The sequence below is a fragment of the Nannospalax galili genome, unplaced genomic scaffold (assembly GCF_000622305.1).
Source record: "Nannospalax galili isolate Female #2095 unplaced genomic scaffold, S.galili_v1.0 scaffold648, whole genome shotgun sequence".
Lineage (NCBI taxonomy): Eukaryota > Metazoa > Chordata > Mammalia > Rodentia > Spalacidae > Nannospalax > Nannospalax galili.
Window position 1 is genome coordinate 479,698 of NW_008360311.1, and position 17,321 is coordinate 497,018.

The following is a 17,321-nucleotide window of genomic DNA, read 5'->3' on the forward strand; positions in this document are numbered from 1 at the left end:
TCTTGGGATTCTTCTCCTTCCTGTATGCCTATGATTCAAAAGTTTTCTCTTTTTATGGTGTTACACAGTTCCTGCATATTCCATTCTTGCATTTTCTTAAATTTTTCATAATCTTTGCTTGAGTGGTCTAGTTTGTCCACTTTATCTTCCAGTCTTGATACTCTGTTTTCCATTTCATTCATCCTATTGGTAAGGCTTTCTCTTGTCATTTCTAATTGGCTTACTGAGTGTTTCACTTCTTCATTTCAGCCTGACTATTCTTCAATATTTCTAACTCTTTTCTAAATTCATCCAGAAGGTTATTCTTATCATCTTTCAGTTCTTTGATTTCTTTGTGTGTTCTTTAAATTCACTGAATTCTTTTATCATGTTTATAATTGTTCTTTTGAGTTCCATGTCCTGTGTTATCTCTAGAGGATTCTCATTGTACTCCTCTAGAGGACTATTGGTACTTGGTGGGGATTTATTATTTTGTTTTTTTGTGTTATTATGTTTTTCTCTGTTACTTTGACATGTGGATTTCTTTAGTAGTTTCTGGTTCTTGTGTGAGACTCAAGCCTTCCTTTGAGTTTGGGTCTGCCTCTTTTTGTAAACTTTATGTGCCTTTGTGGTTTACTTGTTGGGCATGAAAAGCTGGTTGGTCTAGGCTTCAGGTTCTCTCTTTTGATTTTATATTGGAGTGGCCAAATTGCTTCGTCTTGTTGCTCAGGAGTTCCCACAGAGGTCCAGATTGGATGAGGATCAGATGCTCTCAGGCTTTCTCCTAAGGTCTGGATCCCTCCAGGAAAGATGCTGGCCTCAGGAATTTGAGGGCTGGGCTGGCCTGGGAGCAGGGCCCAGGAAAGATGCTGGCCTCCAGGATGCAAAGGGAAATGGGGACAAGACAAGGCTTGAGGGCTCTTGGAAACTACAGGGAGGAATTGGGTTGGTCTGGATGCAAAGGATCAGGAGTCAGTGGGGATTCTGGGCTAAGAGGTCAGTCCACAGGTCTGAGGTGCCACGATAATGTGCCAGTGCCCCTGTTAGGAGGAGAAATGGGGTGGGGGAGCTGGGAGGGTGAATGAGGTTGGGGGAGTCAAGGCACAGTGGGTGCAGCAGCCAAACTTACCCAGGCAAGCTGCTGACTTCAGGAAGCTGTGGGGCTGGGCCACCGGATTTCCTCTTTTAAAATATTTTATTTTTATTTTATGTGTATGAGTGGTATGCCTGCACATATATAAGTACACCCATATCACGCAATGCCCAGTGAGGACAGAGGAGGTCATAGGATACCCTGGAACTAGATTTATAAATGGTTGTTAGTCTCCGTGTGGGTGCTAGATTTGAACCCGGATCCTTTGTAAGAACAGTCAGTGCTCTTAACTGTTGCGCCATCTCTTGAGCCACACTTATAGTAAAGGTTTTATTTTATGTTTTTATTATTAGGTGAATCCCTCTAAGACCTACACTTGGGTTTCTTTACCTTGACTGTGTCTAAAGTTTGTAGTCTGGTGTTACATAAATATGCTTTAACTTTTTTCTTTTTGTTTTATCCTTGCTTTGTTTTAGACAATAAACCTTGTTAAGTAATATCTTTTATTGTATTTCTCTTTGAGGCACTTTCCTGGATTTATTGTTTATTGACTAGTGTTCTAAGAGTTTTCAAAATGAGATTTGTGCGTCAATCTCATATGTCTCAAAACATCTTTGTGGCATTTAATGGCAATTCTTTATGGCATCCTTGGATGTAAATGGCAGTTTGGCTGGATATGAAATTCTAGGTTTAATATTCTTCTCCTTTAACACTTTGAAACTATTTCTTTATGATTTTCTATATCCAATTTTCTGCTCAGAAGTTTAATAAATTATGAGTTCACCCTCTGGAAGACTTTAGATTTTTTTGTGTATCTTTCATGTTCTTTAGTTTTACTAAAATACGCCTATGAGCTGATTTTTCTCCCTTATCCCTGTCATTCCTTAAGTCCCTTCAATCTGAGACCCTTTGCCATTTATTCTAACCACTTCAAATATTTCTTGCTTCCTTCTCATCTTCTTAGAATCTCATTCTTTGGAAATTAGTACTTTATTTACTGATAGCAAGTGTTACATCTTTATTTCCTGCTCCTTCCGAGGGGGTTCCTCAATGGGGTCTTGTAGGTTCTAAATCTTCTTCAGTAGTATCTGTAAAGCTCCTTAACTTGTCTATTCATTTCAGTTATTATTAATTTCTATTAAAATTCTTTTTTAGGCGGGGTCTCCTGTAGCCTCAGCTAACCCAGAACTCACTGTATAGATCAGGCTGACCTCCATCTCACAGAAATCCAGTTGCCTCTGCTGTCAGAGTGCTGGGATTAAAGGCACCACCACATCTGGCTCTCTATTTGTTTCTTTTAAAATTAGTCTTACCTGTTTCATATTTTAATAATATTTTTTGTTGAGAATATTAGTTCTATTTAAAACACTCCATCTTTCCTGATTATCCAGTTTGTCTTTTTTCTTTTAAAGTGGTTTTGTTCTTCAAGGTCCTGCAATCTTGTCCTGCAAACTTATGTTCCTCCAGGGTAAGTTATTCTGCATGATAATACAGAATGAGCAGGGCCTGAAATCTAGCTGGTTACTTCCTGGTGAATTTAAATAAGAGGAGAGAATGAAGTCCAAAGCACAGAACACTGATGGCACTTGGATTCAAACAACCCCTCCAGCTTCCCCAAGCATCTGCTGCCTTTGTCAGTTGAAGACCCCTTTTTAGTGACTGCTTCCTTACTGTGGAACGCTGGGGTCTTCATCCAAAAGGAGTAGACCTGGGACGTGAATTTCTGAAGTAGATCCAGGAGCTTTGAGTTGGAGACAGCAAGAACACTGAATGAATGAGTTGGCACTCAGGGAATTTGGAAATCCATAGTAAGTTCATTAAAGATAAGAAGATCAGAACCAGTGAATTGACTTATCAGGTAAAGGCACTTGCTGCCAAGCCCAACAACCTGAGTTGTTGGTACCTGGGAGGGACCCCCACATGGTGGAAGGAGAGAACAAACTCCTGCAAGTTGTCTTCTGATCTCCACATGTGTACCATGACACACTGATCTACTCCAAATAAATACATAAATTAAATAAATAATATAAATGAAGATAAGAATATTGGTAAGGTTTTAAGAATTCGCTAATAGTATTGGAATTCTATAGGTCTAGGCTGTGATGCTGCTTGCTCATCTGAAACTGTGTGTGCGTGCATGTGTGTGCACATGGGTGCCTCTGTATGTGCATGTGTATTCACACACATGTGGTTGTGTGCCTGTCTATGTGACAGTGGGCACATATGTGTGTATTCATGTATATGGTGTGTGTGTTTCCACATGCATGCACATACAAGGGTATAAGACCAGAGCAACTGGTCTTCCATTGGGGCTTCTTCAGTTCTAGATCCATTCATTTACCTATCCACCCCCTTTGCAGAGACACCCATTCTCAGTTTCTGGTACCTCTCATCTCCCTGAAATTTCTCATAGTTTTATCTTTAGATTGTTAGATTCATGACTTATTTTCTCTGCTGTTAATCCCAAGGATTAATTTTGGGGATACAGCCAAACTTGATGCACATTTATCATCTTGTCAGCTACTGGTGACTCATTTCTTCTGGGCAGATGTTTAGCTTTTCAATGCTTCTCCCTGTCTCTAGTCATCTGAGTTGTAGGAGAGGGGTTCAATACTTTGTGGAGTCACATGCAGAAGGATGTCCTAGATCCACACCCTTCCACATGGGATTGCTCTGGGCCAATGCCTATCCTTGTGACCCACAGTCATCCTTTCTGGCTGTCAGGAGCACCATGCTGTCCCTCACCATCAGACCCTGAAGTCCAGACTCAGTCCCTCTAAAGTCCTGGTCACCCTATAGGTCATCAGGTGGGACAGGTAGCAAGGACACAGACTCAGTCTCATTTATATAGCAAGCCCTGCTAAAATGACCACTCTGTGATGGGTACCACCGTGTTTATACCTGCCTGCGTGCTGCATTTCTCATAAGACTGAGCTTCCAAACTCAACCTGTACCTAGGAGTATAGTGCTATCTTTCCAATGTTTTGTCTTTCCTCTTAGACTTCTTTTTAAGAAAACACTTTAAAATTAATGTTTGTTTGAGGGAGAAGCATACGCTCCAGTGTATGTCAGAATACATTGTGTAGGAGCTTGTTCTTTCCTGTTACCGTGTAGGTGCAGGGGATCAAACTCAGATCATCAGTCTTTGTGGAAAGTGCCTTTACCTACTGAGCCACCTCACTGGCCCCTAACATTATCCCCCCATTGTGGGAGACAGGCTTGAGCCTAGGGTGAAAGTCTTATTGACAGCCATACAGCTGGCCTGAGGCAACGGCCCAACACGCTGGAGCCACAAGGAATGCCTTGTGACATTTGCTCCCATTGGCAGATCATGAGACTGATGCCTAGAGCTCCCATTCCCTAATCAACACCCTTGGAATCCAAAATTGCAACACTTAGATATTGCAACAGTCAGGGTCACGTGGTTTCCAGGAATCCAGGCTCTGTAATCTGAAACCCAGTATGCTAATGAGGCATCCTACCCGCTATTCTGTGATAGGACGCTAAACCTGTTATGCTATAAGGTATCCTACTTGCTGTGCTGTGATTGGACCACTACTCCTATATAAGGCCTTCCTCCAATAAAGCAGATCTGTGTCACTGAACCTGGTCTCCTGTGTCTGAATGCAGCGACGCTGGCACAGACTCCTCACCAGCCCTAGGGTCCGGACCGGACGACTGATCAGAGGAACTGAGAGAGCAGGAGAGCGGCCATAGCCGGAAGAGAGCAGCCACAGCTGGTGACCACACCCTGTACCTACCTAGATGCTTCTGAATCCAAGGAGTTCTGTATAAACTCCCATTAAGGCCTCTATTCTTTGTGTTATAAGTATTTATGTGCCTGTCTCCTGGCTGGAGTATGAGCTCCCCTTGGGTGACAACTGTGTCATATTTTTCCTTGCACTGTTTGGTGTCTGGCCTTGGGCTCAGCATAAAATAAGAACTAGATAAATGTGTTGAATCACATTGAATAATATGAGTTAAAATGAGATAAGTGCTTTAAAAGAAGTGTTTGGGAGTGAAAGATATTATTTATGGCTTGGGGACATGGAAGTTGTTTAGCACGGTTACACTAGTGGGTTGGCCAATGGAAGAAGAGCTTTGGGAAAGGGAGCAGCATGAGCGAAGGCATATGCATGAGAAAGCTCATGATGTCTGTTCCTTTACCAGGGAGGACTTAACCCTCAGGCTTCTTTCCAAACTTTTCTTGGTATATTGTCTCTAATGAGAGTGGTGCTAAGAATAAACTGCACTGAGTGGAATAAAGTCTGTGTTGTCCTGCATCCCTAGGAGCCAGGAACTGGGAGTGTCCAGTGGTCATAAAAGACTTTACCTCATAAAGAAAAGGCCTTTTTGGGTTGAAGACACACTATCCAGTACTTAAAAACCTGTCAGTCAAGGTCTCAGTAGGAAATGCATAATACACCAAGAGAAGATCACCAGGGAAGAGATGCTTATAAAGGTATAGCTGTTAAAGAAACTCAACCAGGGGCAGTGACAAAGCACTCTGGGTGAGTAAGCACCATTTCTAGCCCATAGTGACAAAAGGGAGGGAAGTACCTGTGTGAAGGAAGAGGCTACCCACCCAGCACCCTGGTTCCCGGGAGACATCACCAAGCTATGCTGGTGTGTATGTGAGAGGATGACAAGCCCTCCAGCTTCTTTTACCTTCTGTACTCTGGGATCTCCAGTTAGTGCTTCCCATTGGTTAAACCCAACTGGAAGCCTCCAGGGTGCAGATCGAGGTGTGAAGAGCAGATCTGGGGCTGTGGAGCATCGGTCTCAGGCCATTGACCAATTCATATCTCACAGCAGCCCAGTGAAGATAATTGTAACTGTTTGTACCTATGAATAAGACCAGAAAAGTTGATTTGCCAAAGACCAAATGCTACTGTTAGGAAGACCTAGTTAGTTATCCGCTGTCTATAGGAATGATTATTTTGCGTGTATGTGAAAGAGACAGAGACAGACTATACACACGGGGGTGGGTGAGGCTGGCACACACAGCTGGCTAGAGCCTTCTCTGCCACTATGAGAGGAATCTCCGGAAGGGATCCAAGAATTTCCTGGCTGGCATTTTAGGCTGGAAACGTGATCCTGGGGCTGAGACACAGGAGAAACACTAGGGTGGCGGGCCCCAAGAGAAGAGACAGTGGTGGGGACGTGAACTGGAAGGAGGAGTAGCAGATACGATTCAATGTCTCTGACATTCTTAAACCCATCAAGGACTCCAAAGAGCTTTTGCTTATATGGGTTAAATTTCTACTGTAGTATTTTCTGTATAACAAATTAAAAGATAATTATTTTAATTAGGATAAAATTAACAATATACTAGATATTAATATAAACATTTTATGAAGAATAATTTTTTCAAACAAAAGTATCAGTGAGAGGGGTGGCATTGTTTTACATTGTTAAGCGTTTCTTTAATGGAGTTTCTTGTTGGAATCTCTGCTTTCTGAATCAAGCTATTGGCCACATTGTTTTTATTGAAATATGTGAAGAAAATATGGTCTCATGTCAATATGCAGTTGGAAAAGGTAAAAGTTTTTAATAGTTTTTTCCCCCCCCAGATTATTATGGTGGTTCTTTTTTAGTTTTGTGAGAAACCTGTCTTACTATGCAGCCCGACTGTCATCCGGCATCTCACCTCTGTCTTCCCGTGTTGGGATTAGAGCTGTGCATCCATGCCTGCTTTAGCAATTCACTTTTTTTTTTTTTTGTCTTTTTGAGACCGGGTCTCCCTGTAGCCCCTGCTGGCTTGGAACTCACTATGTAGACCAGGCTGGCCTTGAACTCACAGAGATCCACCTGCCTCTGCCTCCCAAGTGCTGGGATTAAAGGAGTGTACCACCACACCACACCCAGTCCTCAGAAGTTCATTTAGCTACTGCACTTGACTTCTGTGAAAGCCAGTTTTTGAAGACTCTTTCCAGTGTGGAATTTGGACCTTGCATATGCCAGCATGCTTTGCATGAAAACCTGTGGGTACTTTTTGATTGCCACGGGTTTTGATCCATGCGTTATCTTGTGAACATGAATCGAATCAGGATTTGGGAAGTATCACTTAGTTGAGCTATGTAGGTTTCCTAAATGTTGACACATTTCATTACATGAGAAAGTTCTGAAACCAAATACAGAACAAACTGATTACAATCACCACTGGCCCCATCAGGAAAGATTGTTCTCACTGGGAAGCTTTCAGGTTGATAGTGAGGAACACACATTTCCAAAATTCTGATTTATTTATTATTTATTTATCTGAAAGATCAAGTTGTATTATTGTCCACCGATTTGTCAATTATTTTCCTTCAAGTGACAGGTCAATTTATTCATTTTTGTGACAATTTCTACCAAAAACACAAGTCTGAAGAACTAAAGCATGTCAATTGTTCCTTCAAAGAGGAATGCAGCTCCAAGAAAGGAATGAATAGTATGGCTCAGGCAAGTGGTCCCTTGAGATGAGCTTCAGGTTTCTGTTTGCCATGGAAATGCCACATGTGCACCTCTAGCTAGTCACATAACATATTAAAAAGATGTATACTCAGAGCTGAGATTTAATAAAATTAATTATTTCCACTGGCTCATAATGTTCATAAATAAAAATGCCTTAAACTGTGAATGTGTGGTGAGGAAGAAAGAACATGGCTTTTACTAGAGCTTGGCAGCCTGAGGTGGCTCACGGGGGGTTGGCAATTTTAGTCACCACCTTTGCAATCCCAGAGCAAATGTCCACACAGCAAAAAGAACAAATGATGATTCAAATATGTTTCTCATGGATCCAAGTCTCTTATGCTTCCCACTGTTCTGCAGCAGGGTCTCTTCCTGGGCCGCCTCCAGACCCTACCTGCCAGAGTACAAGCTGATGAGGGCAGACTTTACATATGTGTCCAGCACTCTCTATGGAGCCTGACACAATGCCTGCCCTAGGGTTTCTGCTCACTGCTTACTTTCCAGTGAATGGGTAAATGGAGGAAGTGAAGGAATGATCACCCTTATGCAGCTGAAGTCATTGTGGTTTATCAATGTGTACATGACCTTAGGATCTCACTGTGGAAGTGGCCAACCTGAGCTTAGCCAGTGTGGGTCACTAAAGCCTGTGCTCTTCCTATTCTCTACTGCCCTTCCCACTGGGCCATATATGTGCTATCCGTTTTTAACCTCTGTGAATTTTTTTTAATTGACATGGTAATTGTGTATTTATGGAGTACAGAGTAGTAAACTGATGAGTACAATGTATAATGATCAAATGAGGGTAATTAGCATTTCCAGTCCTTTAAACATGTGCCATTTCTTACTGTTGGAGCCTTCAGTCTTGTCTCATAGTTCTTTGCAAGATGCGTAATAACTTGTTATAAATTATAGTCACCTCACTGTGCTGTAGAGCACTAGAATTCTATTTTGGTACCTGTTATCTGACTTCCTTCTACCCTTGTCCTCTCTGCTTCCTAGTCTCTAGTTAGCCCTCTTTGCTTTGGTTTGAGCACAGCTTGGCTGCTCTATAACTCCTGTCGAAGCTCAGCCCCATTGTGAGGTATTAATGGGATGGAAACTCCTAGTAATTGCTTGACTTGGAAATGGCTGTGTGAATGCAGAGGAGTGTGAGCACAGGATTGTGTGTGTGTGTACACCTGTGCTTCTAGCAAGTACAAGGGAGCATGAGGCTTTGTGTGGGTGGCAGGCAGGACCACTGGGCATTTATGCTTCTGTGTGAGAGGAGGCTGGGGCAAGTGTCTGCTCACTGCACTTGACTCTCCTCCACTTCGTACAGGTCCACATGCCACCTGCATCATAAACTAGGGAACAAAAGACCAACACAGATTCTGTGTTATTTCCAGTGAGTTCACCTGCCTCTCATTCCATGAACTCCCTGAAGGATTGTTTTCTGAGTCAGCCTGGCCTGCCCACTCCTGAAGGCAAACAGGACTGTCCCTACTTGGCTTTTGCAAATTCTGGCCTGGTGACAATGCAGCCCCCCACCCCCCACCACTTTGCTTTGGCAGGTGTGAAATATTAATTGCCTCACTGGGGACTCTGCTTTTTCTGTCTGTCGTGTCTGACCAGAATATCATTCTCTCCTGCAAATATAATTATTGTGGTGGGGGTGGGAGACATGGGGATGCTGCTGGGTGGGAGGGGGAGCAGGCATGGGAGAGCTGTTGAGAGGGGGCCATGGCTTCTTTTTTTGTTAATCGCCTCTCGCCTGTCTGTTAATTAGGAGCTGTGCTTTGCTACATGCTGCGATATTTTGGTTAATTATGAAAGAGAAAAGGACAAATTTGTCATGTCTTTTGTTTTTGTTCCCCCAGTCTCTCAGTGACAGGGTGTGAAGGCTGATGGACTGCTCAGGCAACAGCGCCAGCACCAGATGCTGTCTCCCAAGAGTGACAGGGTCAGGGTCTGGAGCGGGTCACCCGGCAGACTGGTGGCTCTGGGCCATCTGAGTCAGGGTCTCAGGGTCCAATGAAGATTTTCATTCTTGGCTGTGATAAGGCTGCCAGGGAAGAGTCCTTACCCTTGGCATGAACAGGGGTGGAGCTCAGTCTGGCAAGCACATTTCTCTTCCTACCTTGATATCCAGGGTGGGGTCTAGCCTTGAGCAAATACTAATACCAAGGAAGCTGCATTTGAGATTCGCAGTTCAGCAGACAGGAAGCTGTGAGTCCTCTTCCAGCTCTGAGAGGAAGGGTGGCCATGTCCAGAGAATTAAGTATGTGTAGTACAGCACTCTGAGATTGGCAAGAGACACAGGACCCACTGCCTGGGGATGTGAAGGGATGGTCCATTCTCTGTGCTACCAGAGAACACCGAGGCCTATTTCAGGTCCTGATCTATACATTACACCCCACCCTAACTGGGTGAAAAGTTCCCATCTTTGAGCTCAGAGGTTCACAAAGTTTCTGCTGTGTGATTAATTTTATGTGTCAATTGGGCCAGGTTATGTTGTTCAAACACCAGTCTAAATGCTATTTGGAGGATAGTTTTTAGATTTGATTAGTTTTGATCACCAGTGGACTTTGGATAGAACAGATGACTGCCCTCATGGTCATTGAGTGCCCCCTGCCCAGTCAGTTGAAGGTCTTGAGAGCAAAGACTATGGTTTCCTGAAGAAGGGATTCTGCTTCAAAACTGCAACACAGAAATCATCGCTGTCTTTCACCTTCTGGTTTGGCCAGCAAACTTGCTGCTCACACAGATGCGCTGGCCAGCCTGTCACCCATCTTTAGTTTTCTCCCATTAGTTCTGTTTCTCTGGTGAACTATACATGACATAGACCTCACTGTAGCCCTTAGCCTCTGGCTGTGGTCTTGCCTTTCACTTCCTGTCTCCTGAACTAAAATGAGGATAGAAGCTTACCTGGGCCCTGCGGCCTGCAGCCTCTGCTCTGCCCAGCACAGGGCCAGCTTGTAATAGTCTGTAATATGTATTTGTTCCATATTGAACAAATTCATTTTGGAAACAAGAAAGACTTACATCCATGAACCAATTGAAAAACCATCCATGACAGCACAGACAGTTCCTGACTTATAAAGAGGTCGTGTTCCAAATACTCATCTAAGTGAGTTGTCTGGAGCTTTTTCCCATAACAAGGATATCAGTGTTGGCAAGGCTCCCAGGCCAGCTGCCAGAAACCTATTTAACCACAGTATAGATTAAGTATTGTGCATTTGCCATGAAAAATAGTAGAAAACAACACTCTTGCAAAGCTAGTAATTAAATGAGAAATGTGATAGTATTAGATAAAAATAGGTTAAAGAAAAAGAAACTCATTTTGAGCTTGGGAGTTTGAGGAAAAAAATGGTTAGAAACAGTTGGACAAGTAGAGAGACCAATGGAAAATCAGAACAGGCCTCCTAAGTATTTCAAGGGTTCTGGATGTCGTGGCATGAACTCAGTCCTCGTAGCTCAGGGTTTTGCCTCCCTCACTCCACTGCTGTGTGAAGATAGTTCTTGCTGATTTCAATGAAAGTTAGCCCCACTTGTTCACAAATGTGACAAGAATGAATAAAGAAGTCATGGGGTGCTTGGGCAAGAGCTGGAGAAAACCAGCTTAGAACCGAAAAGGGCATGCAGTGTCTTTGGGACGGCCTCAGGTGAACTTGACTGAGCCATAAAGGATGGTGGTAGTTGCCAACTCTGAAAGGTGTGAGAGAGAACAGGAAGAGATGGTAGAGCAACAGTTTCCCAGGCCGAGCACCAGCAGACGCTGTCATTCTGTTGGCGCTGAGGGATAAAGGGGGCAAGCCTTGGAGGGGGTGGAGGGTGCCGTGAACCAATCCCAACTGGGGACTGATCTTGCAAAGGCCTCTGGATGTAAAAATTCAAATGAGTGATGTGGTCAGCATGACCACAGATGCAGTGGAGTGTGGAGAGTGGAAAAATTGCTGAGATGAGTTGGGCCTGGCTTCTTGCTTAGGCTCCAGGAAATCAGAGTGACTCACAGCTAAGAGATGGGTCCAAGACAAATCCACAAGGAGCGAGGGAGCCTGGTGAGTTTGGGAAAAGAGAAATAACTCAAGGTATTGACTGGTGAGGTGGAGCATTTTAGATGGGGAGGTTAAGAATGGGAGGTTCTCGGAAGAACAAGGAGGAAACAGGATTTATTTTATTTTAAAAACGAAAACATGAGCTTAGCATCTTGTAGAATGCTCTGGTTTGGATCTGCAGTGTTTTCCCAAAGCCTATGTGTTAGAGACTTGATGTTATGGTTCAGTATGGGTTTAGCCTGAGTGAGGAGGTGGGTTTTTAGGAAGAATATGAAGTACCCACCTCATCCTGTCACATCAAGAGCGTGTGTGATGTGAATGTAACTTCTGCCTGGAGCAGTGAGCCCTTCAAATTCCTGAGAATAGAGCAGCCCAATGCCAGAAGAGTCTCGTGTCTCTGTCTACACATATCTTTTTACCTGGATACATTACATCTTTTTACCTGAATACATTATCTTTTTACCTGCACACACATATGTGTGCAGGTATGTGTCTGTAGTAGACATGAATGCAGAAACCAGAGGGGGATGTCAGGTATCCTCCTCTATGGCTCTTCACCTTATTTTTTGAGAGAGATCTTCTACTAAACCTGAAACTTGTGTTTTGGCTAGGCTGGTCAGAAAACTCCTTAGATCTTCTTGTCTCCACCTCACAGTGCTGAGGATATAGGCATTCAGGGTCATGCCTAACTTGTACGTGGGTGCTGGAGATTTGAACTCAGGTCCTCTTGCTTTCCTAGTTAATATTCTTACCCACGGAGCCATTTCCCTATCCCCACAAAAGACTTCTTATTCTGGAAAAAAATCACACATACTACCACCTCTAGATTCTCCACTAAAAGGTGCTATTTTCTTCCACAGTCTGTTTGTTTGAAGCAAGTCACTAAGTCTGGGCTGCATTCTAGGGGATGGAAATCAGGTCTTCCTCCTGGAAGAAAGGATATTGAAGAACTTGTGAAGCTACATTAGAACCTTGTAGTAATTGCTTTAAGGGAGATTATTGAGGCCACGTTTTCATCCCATTTTGGTGGGTTAGGTATATGGAAGATTGATTTTGCTGTGACAATAGACTGGACATATTTAAGAGGGAAGCAGAGAGCACTAGGGGTGTCCGGGAATAGACCCACTCCTATTTCTAGAGTGGGCCTGGAACGGAGTGTGAAGAGCCTGGTGGTGCTGTAGAGAAAGCGGTGAGAGTTACAGGAGAGGTGAAGCACAGGTATGGGAGGCGAAAGACTCAGTGGAATTTTTGACCATCTTCTGCAGGGAGGGAATCAGGAACTTATAGCTCTGAGAACTTTGTCTTGTTGCATGGCCCACTGACAGAGGAATGATCAGAGTGGAGATGCCCTCCCTTCCTCTTTAACAAGGGCTGTAGTTCTGAGCTGCAGTGGGAGTCTTTCGCAGCCCAGACAGGAGCTATTGCACCTTCCTCTTCAGGACTGCTGCTCAGCACAGCCCAACTTCCTGGTACACTGATGGTAGTCTATTCTTCTGCCCTCTCTCCTCCCCAGATCTGTCAGTCAGTCTTCAGCCACATTAGCTTTAAATCTGTGTTTGCCAGTGGCAGCCACAGACTGGGTCAGGAAGCTGAAATTCCAGCTTTAAGCCCTTGGAAATTACTTTTTCCCCTTCCACATCCCAGCTTTGAGCACAGTTATCTGATTTGGGATCTCTTTGGTTCTTCAGGGACGAGTTTGGATCACACAGATGGCACCTGGGCTGATTAGGAACCTTCTCCTTGAGCCACCTGTTGCTTTAGGTACGTGTGTATGTGTGGGAAACAGGGGAAGGAAGGAAGGAGGGAGGGATAGAGGGAGAGGGAGGGGGAGGAGAGAGGAGGGGAAGAGAAGAGAGGGATTTGTATTGTCTCCTTCAGTATCTTCAGATTGTCTCTTCCTGGGTTAACTTTATATTGATCTAATTTAAAGTTAGCAGATCAAACTGTGGTTCTGTACTGTTCTATACACGTGACTGAGCTGATTAAATGTGAGCATTCACTCTCCCCACCTGGAGCATAAGCACCTTGAGGCACCTCCCGTGTCACCAGGTCTGTGCTATTAACAGGAAGACCATGAACTGAACATGAAAGGTGAACTTTTTTCCAATTACATATAGTTCCCAGTGGCTCTATATGACATGGGAAGAGTTGAAGGTCGGAGTCTAATTGCCAGAAATCTAGAGGTCAGGCTCCCATTTACCAAAAGAAATTAGCAAGAAGCCCTTTCTCCAAACCCCAGCCCCCAGCCCTGAAGAGAAAGGCCCTACTGATCTACCCAGGACCTTTACTTTGTTTTTATCCCTGCTTCCTTATTTGCATTCCGTAAGGAGGTAGCACAGTCTACAAAGTAACCTCCCTATTTTATTCCACGAATCTAATTGTTATTTCTGTGTTTGTGAAAGATAAAGGATTAGGGCAGCGCTTCACATTACGGTGCCATTTGTAAATGCTTATAATTATTTATGAAATTATCCCACATTTTATAGCATGGAAGATAATAACTTAAGTTGATGTATTAAACATGCATAATCATTATTTTAACAATATTAAATGCACCTCTGTAGAATAATCATTTCATAAATATGAAGAAAGCATTTGGAAATGGCACCTTAATTTAAGACACTACAGGATTCATGGCACCCAAATCCCTGACCCTTTTTTCTTCCAGACAGATGGAGTTTCTTATCTGGCTGCAAATGTTCTTCTTTCTTGAAGTGAAAATGGAATTCTTAAATTAAAAAAATATGTTATCGAGGTAATTTTGGCAACGTAGTGAAGCAGTGGGAGAAGAGATAAGACGGAGGGTTCCGGGACCATAACAAACTGAGGAAACCTTATCTTTGCTTAGTGTCCCCCTCCCCCTTCCCCAACAGGGTATGGAGTCACCAGCCTCTGGAAGCCCTGTCAGAGCTGACTGACGGGAGACAGGCTCATTTGTCCCCTTGAATGCCAGGGCTTGGACTGCTTTGAGCAAAGGGGACCTCAACAAAGAAGGTCCGGAGTTTTCTGCAATGAGAATCCAGGGGGTTATATAATTTGACAAAGAAGGAATGAAACAAGAGGAGAGAAGAGATGCAGGAACCCTGTCATGTGTCATGTTAGCAAAGCAAAGGCAGACAGGCGGTCGCCTGTGGATTGCGCCCTCTGCTGGTCTCTATCAGAATTTCAACAGCTCACATTCAGTTGACATCAGTGATGTACTATGCCTTGCACCAGTATTGAAGACCTAAGAGTTAGGTCCTGGGCTAAATGTTTTATGAGTGTGATACTAATCACCATAAAAATCATGAGATGACCCTTACCCCAATCAGACTGGCTATGATCAAGAGAACAAATGATACCAAATGCTGGTGAGGATGTGGAGAATTGGGAACGCTCATTCACTGCTGGTGGGATTGCAAACTCATGCAACCTCTATGGAAAACAGTGTGGAGAACTCTTAAACTACAAATGAACTTACCATATGAGCTGGTTATACCACTCCTTGGCATATACCCAAAGGACTCATCCTATTGTAGAGACACTTGTACAACCATGTTTGTTGCTGTTCTTTTCACAATAGCTAAGAGATGGAAGAAACCTAAGTAGCCCTCAACTGACGAATGGTTAACAAAAATGTGGTATATTTACACAATGGAATTCTATTCAGCAGTAAACAAAGATGAAATAATGAAATTTGCAGGTAAATGGATGGATCTAGAAACTGTTATACTAAGTGAAGTAACAGACTCAGAAAAACAAACGATGTATGTTCTCCCTCATATGTGGCTCTTAGTGCCAAATCCTTTTAAATTCCAGGTCCCTTTAATAAGATGATTCTATACAGCAGTCCCTTCTGCATGAAATAACTACCATCATCACAACTTCTGCTGAGTCTGATCGCTAAACAGAGTCACAATTGGGCTTGTTGACGGTTGTGCTCATTCATTAAAGGAGGGCCAAGCAGGGTCATTGGACCCTCAACTGAGTATCCAGCCACTCTTCCCAGCCAACTAGTCCAGCCTTGGAAGACAAAAGAAAAATGAGGAGGAACCCAATAGAGGGATGCTTTTGGAAGCCCTTGTCAAGAAATTCCAATGGACTCTCATATGAACATTTGAAAATTGCCCTGTTCTGACTTTTTTCTAGTTCCCTGTCTAGAACTTGTAATGCTAATTACTCTTGCCTTTACTTCTCCTTCACATCCCTATTCATGATTCAAGGATTTTCTTCTCCCCTTAGAGACAAGAGTTATGCAATTTGGGAGTCTTTTAGGTAGACCCACTGAAGGGGTACCCCAATTGCCTCACCCTGTGTCCCTGTTGAGCATAGAAGAAGCCAGAGAGGTCTGCATCCCTGTTCCCTATTGACAATTTGAGTAACCCCTTTAGAAAATGGAGTGACAAAAATAGGAGGTAGGAATTGGCTAGGCAGTCAGGGTAAAAAGGCCCCAAAGAAAAATAGCCAGTTTCTTGACTAAAAGTCAAAATGTCCTTGGGCCTGTTAGCAACATACTCTGTTCCAAGGCCAAAAATGACAAAAGTATTTGGGAGCTTGTATCTAATCCTTAAAAGATTTTAGGGTTAGGTAGCCCTAAAAGAGAAGAGGTTTCAGAGGGGGGAATATTGGAGGGAAGGGAGTGGGCATGGATTTGATCAAAACACCTTATATGCATGTATGAAATTCTCAATAAAGTTTTTGTAAAAATTAAAAAAAAATGTACAAAAGCTCAATTAAAAAAAATCATGAGATGAAGAAACATAGCTCCAGGCAGTTCAAGAACAGATAAACAGCTGATGGTGAGTGGTTGAGTTACCCACCTCTGCTGGATCCAGGAATAAGTGAAGATCTGCCCTTCATTTAAAGATCATGCTCCAAGTTTAGTTTTGTTTTTGTTTTGTTTTTGAGCTCCTGTAGCTTAGGCAGCCTCAGACTTACAACATAGCAGAGGATGGTCTTGAACTCCTGATCCTCCTGCCTCCACCTTCTAACTGCTGGGATTACAGGTGTGTGATGCCACACCTGGCTCTAAGTGTTAATGATTCAGTTTGGCTGTGCATTTCACCTCTGCCTTAAGTCTAGCAATCTTTCCAGCACATGCCCTTAGAAGTTGTATGGGTTCTAGAAATTCATATAAGAATTTAGTATTGGTTTCATGGGTCTGAGTAGTACAAATCATATGGATTCATCTTTTAATTTTTTACTTTCCGCCCAAACCTTGTCATTACTGCCTTCAAAATACATCCAATATACCCATCTTAGTATTAACATCTTGGCTGAGGCATCACGACTGCCTATTTGTGACACTGAAATGTCTCCAACTGGTGTCTCTGCACAGTCTATCCTGAACATAGCATCCAGAGAGAGTTTATTAGAATACAGATTGGATTAGTTTTCTCCTTCTCTATCTCACTCTAGGCAAAAACCCAATAGTTCTATACTGGTCCACAAAATTTAGCCTCTCTGGGTACATCTCCCCTCATGGCACAGGTTATCCTAGCCCCATAGGTTTCCATGGAGTTCCTTAATATGCAGATCAAACTCTGTCTTGGATGAACTTGGTACAGCTGATTCCTCTGTCTAGGATGTTTTTCTCCAAGATAGCCTCATAACATGCTCTGTTATGCTACCTGTTTAGTAAAATACCCTGACCCACTCTACTGGAAATTAATAGGTCTTGCCCTCCATTACTAGTCTTCCTCCCTGTGTGTACAACACTGCCATTTTGTAATACAATACGTGATACTAATATATGATACTTTTTTTTAAAGTCTTTTTGAGAC

General features: G+C 43.2%; 1 long non-coding RNA gene across 2 annotated transcripts; it reads left to right on the plus strand.

Annotated features, from left to right (window-relative positions):
* Positions 1-11,439: 11,439 nt before the first annotated feature.
* LOC115068700 lies at positions 11,440-14,963 on the plus strand. Of its 2 annotated transcripts, none has more exons than XR_003848045.1 (3): positions 11,440-11,562; positions 13,248-13,320; positions 14,228-14,963. It is a non-coding gene; the product is annotated as an uncharacterized LOC115068700 (long non-coding RNA). The 2 variants fall into 2 exon arrangements; XR_003848046.1 differs by having other exon boundaries at positions 14,433-14,963.
* Positions 14,964-17,321: the final 2,358 nt, after the last annotated feature.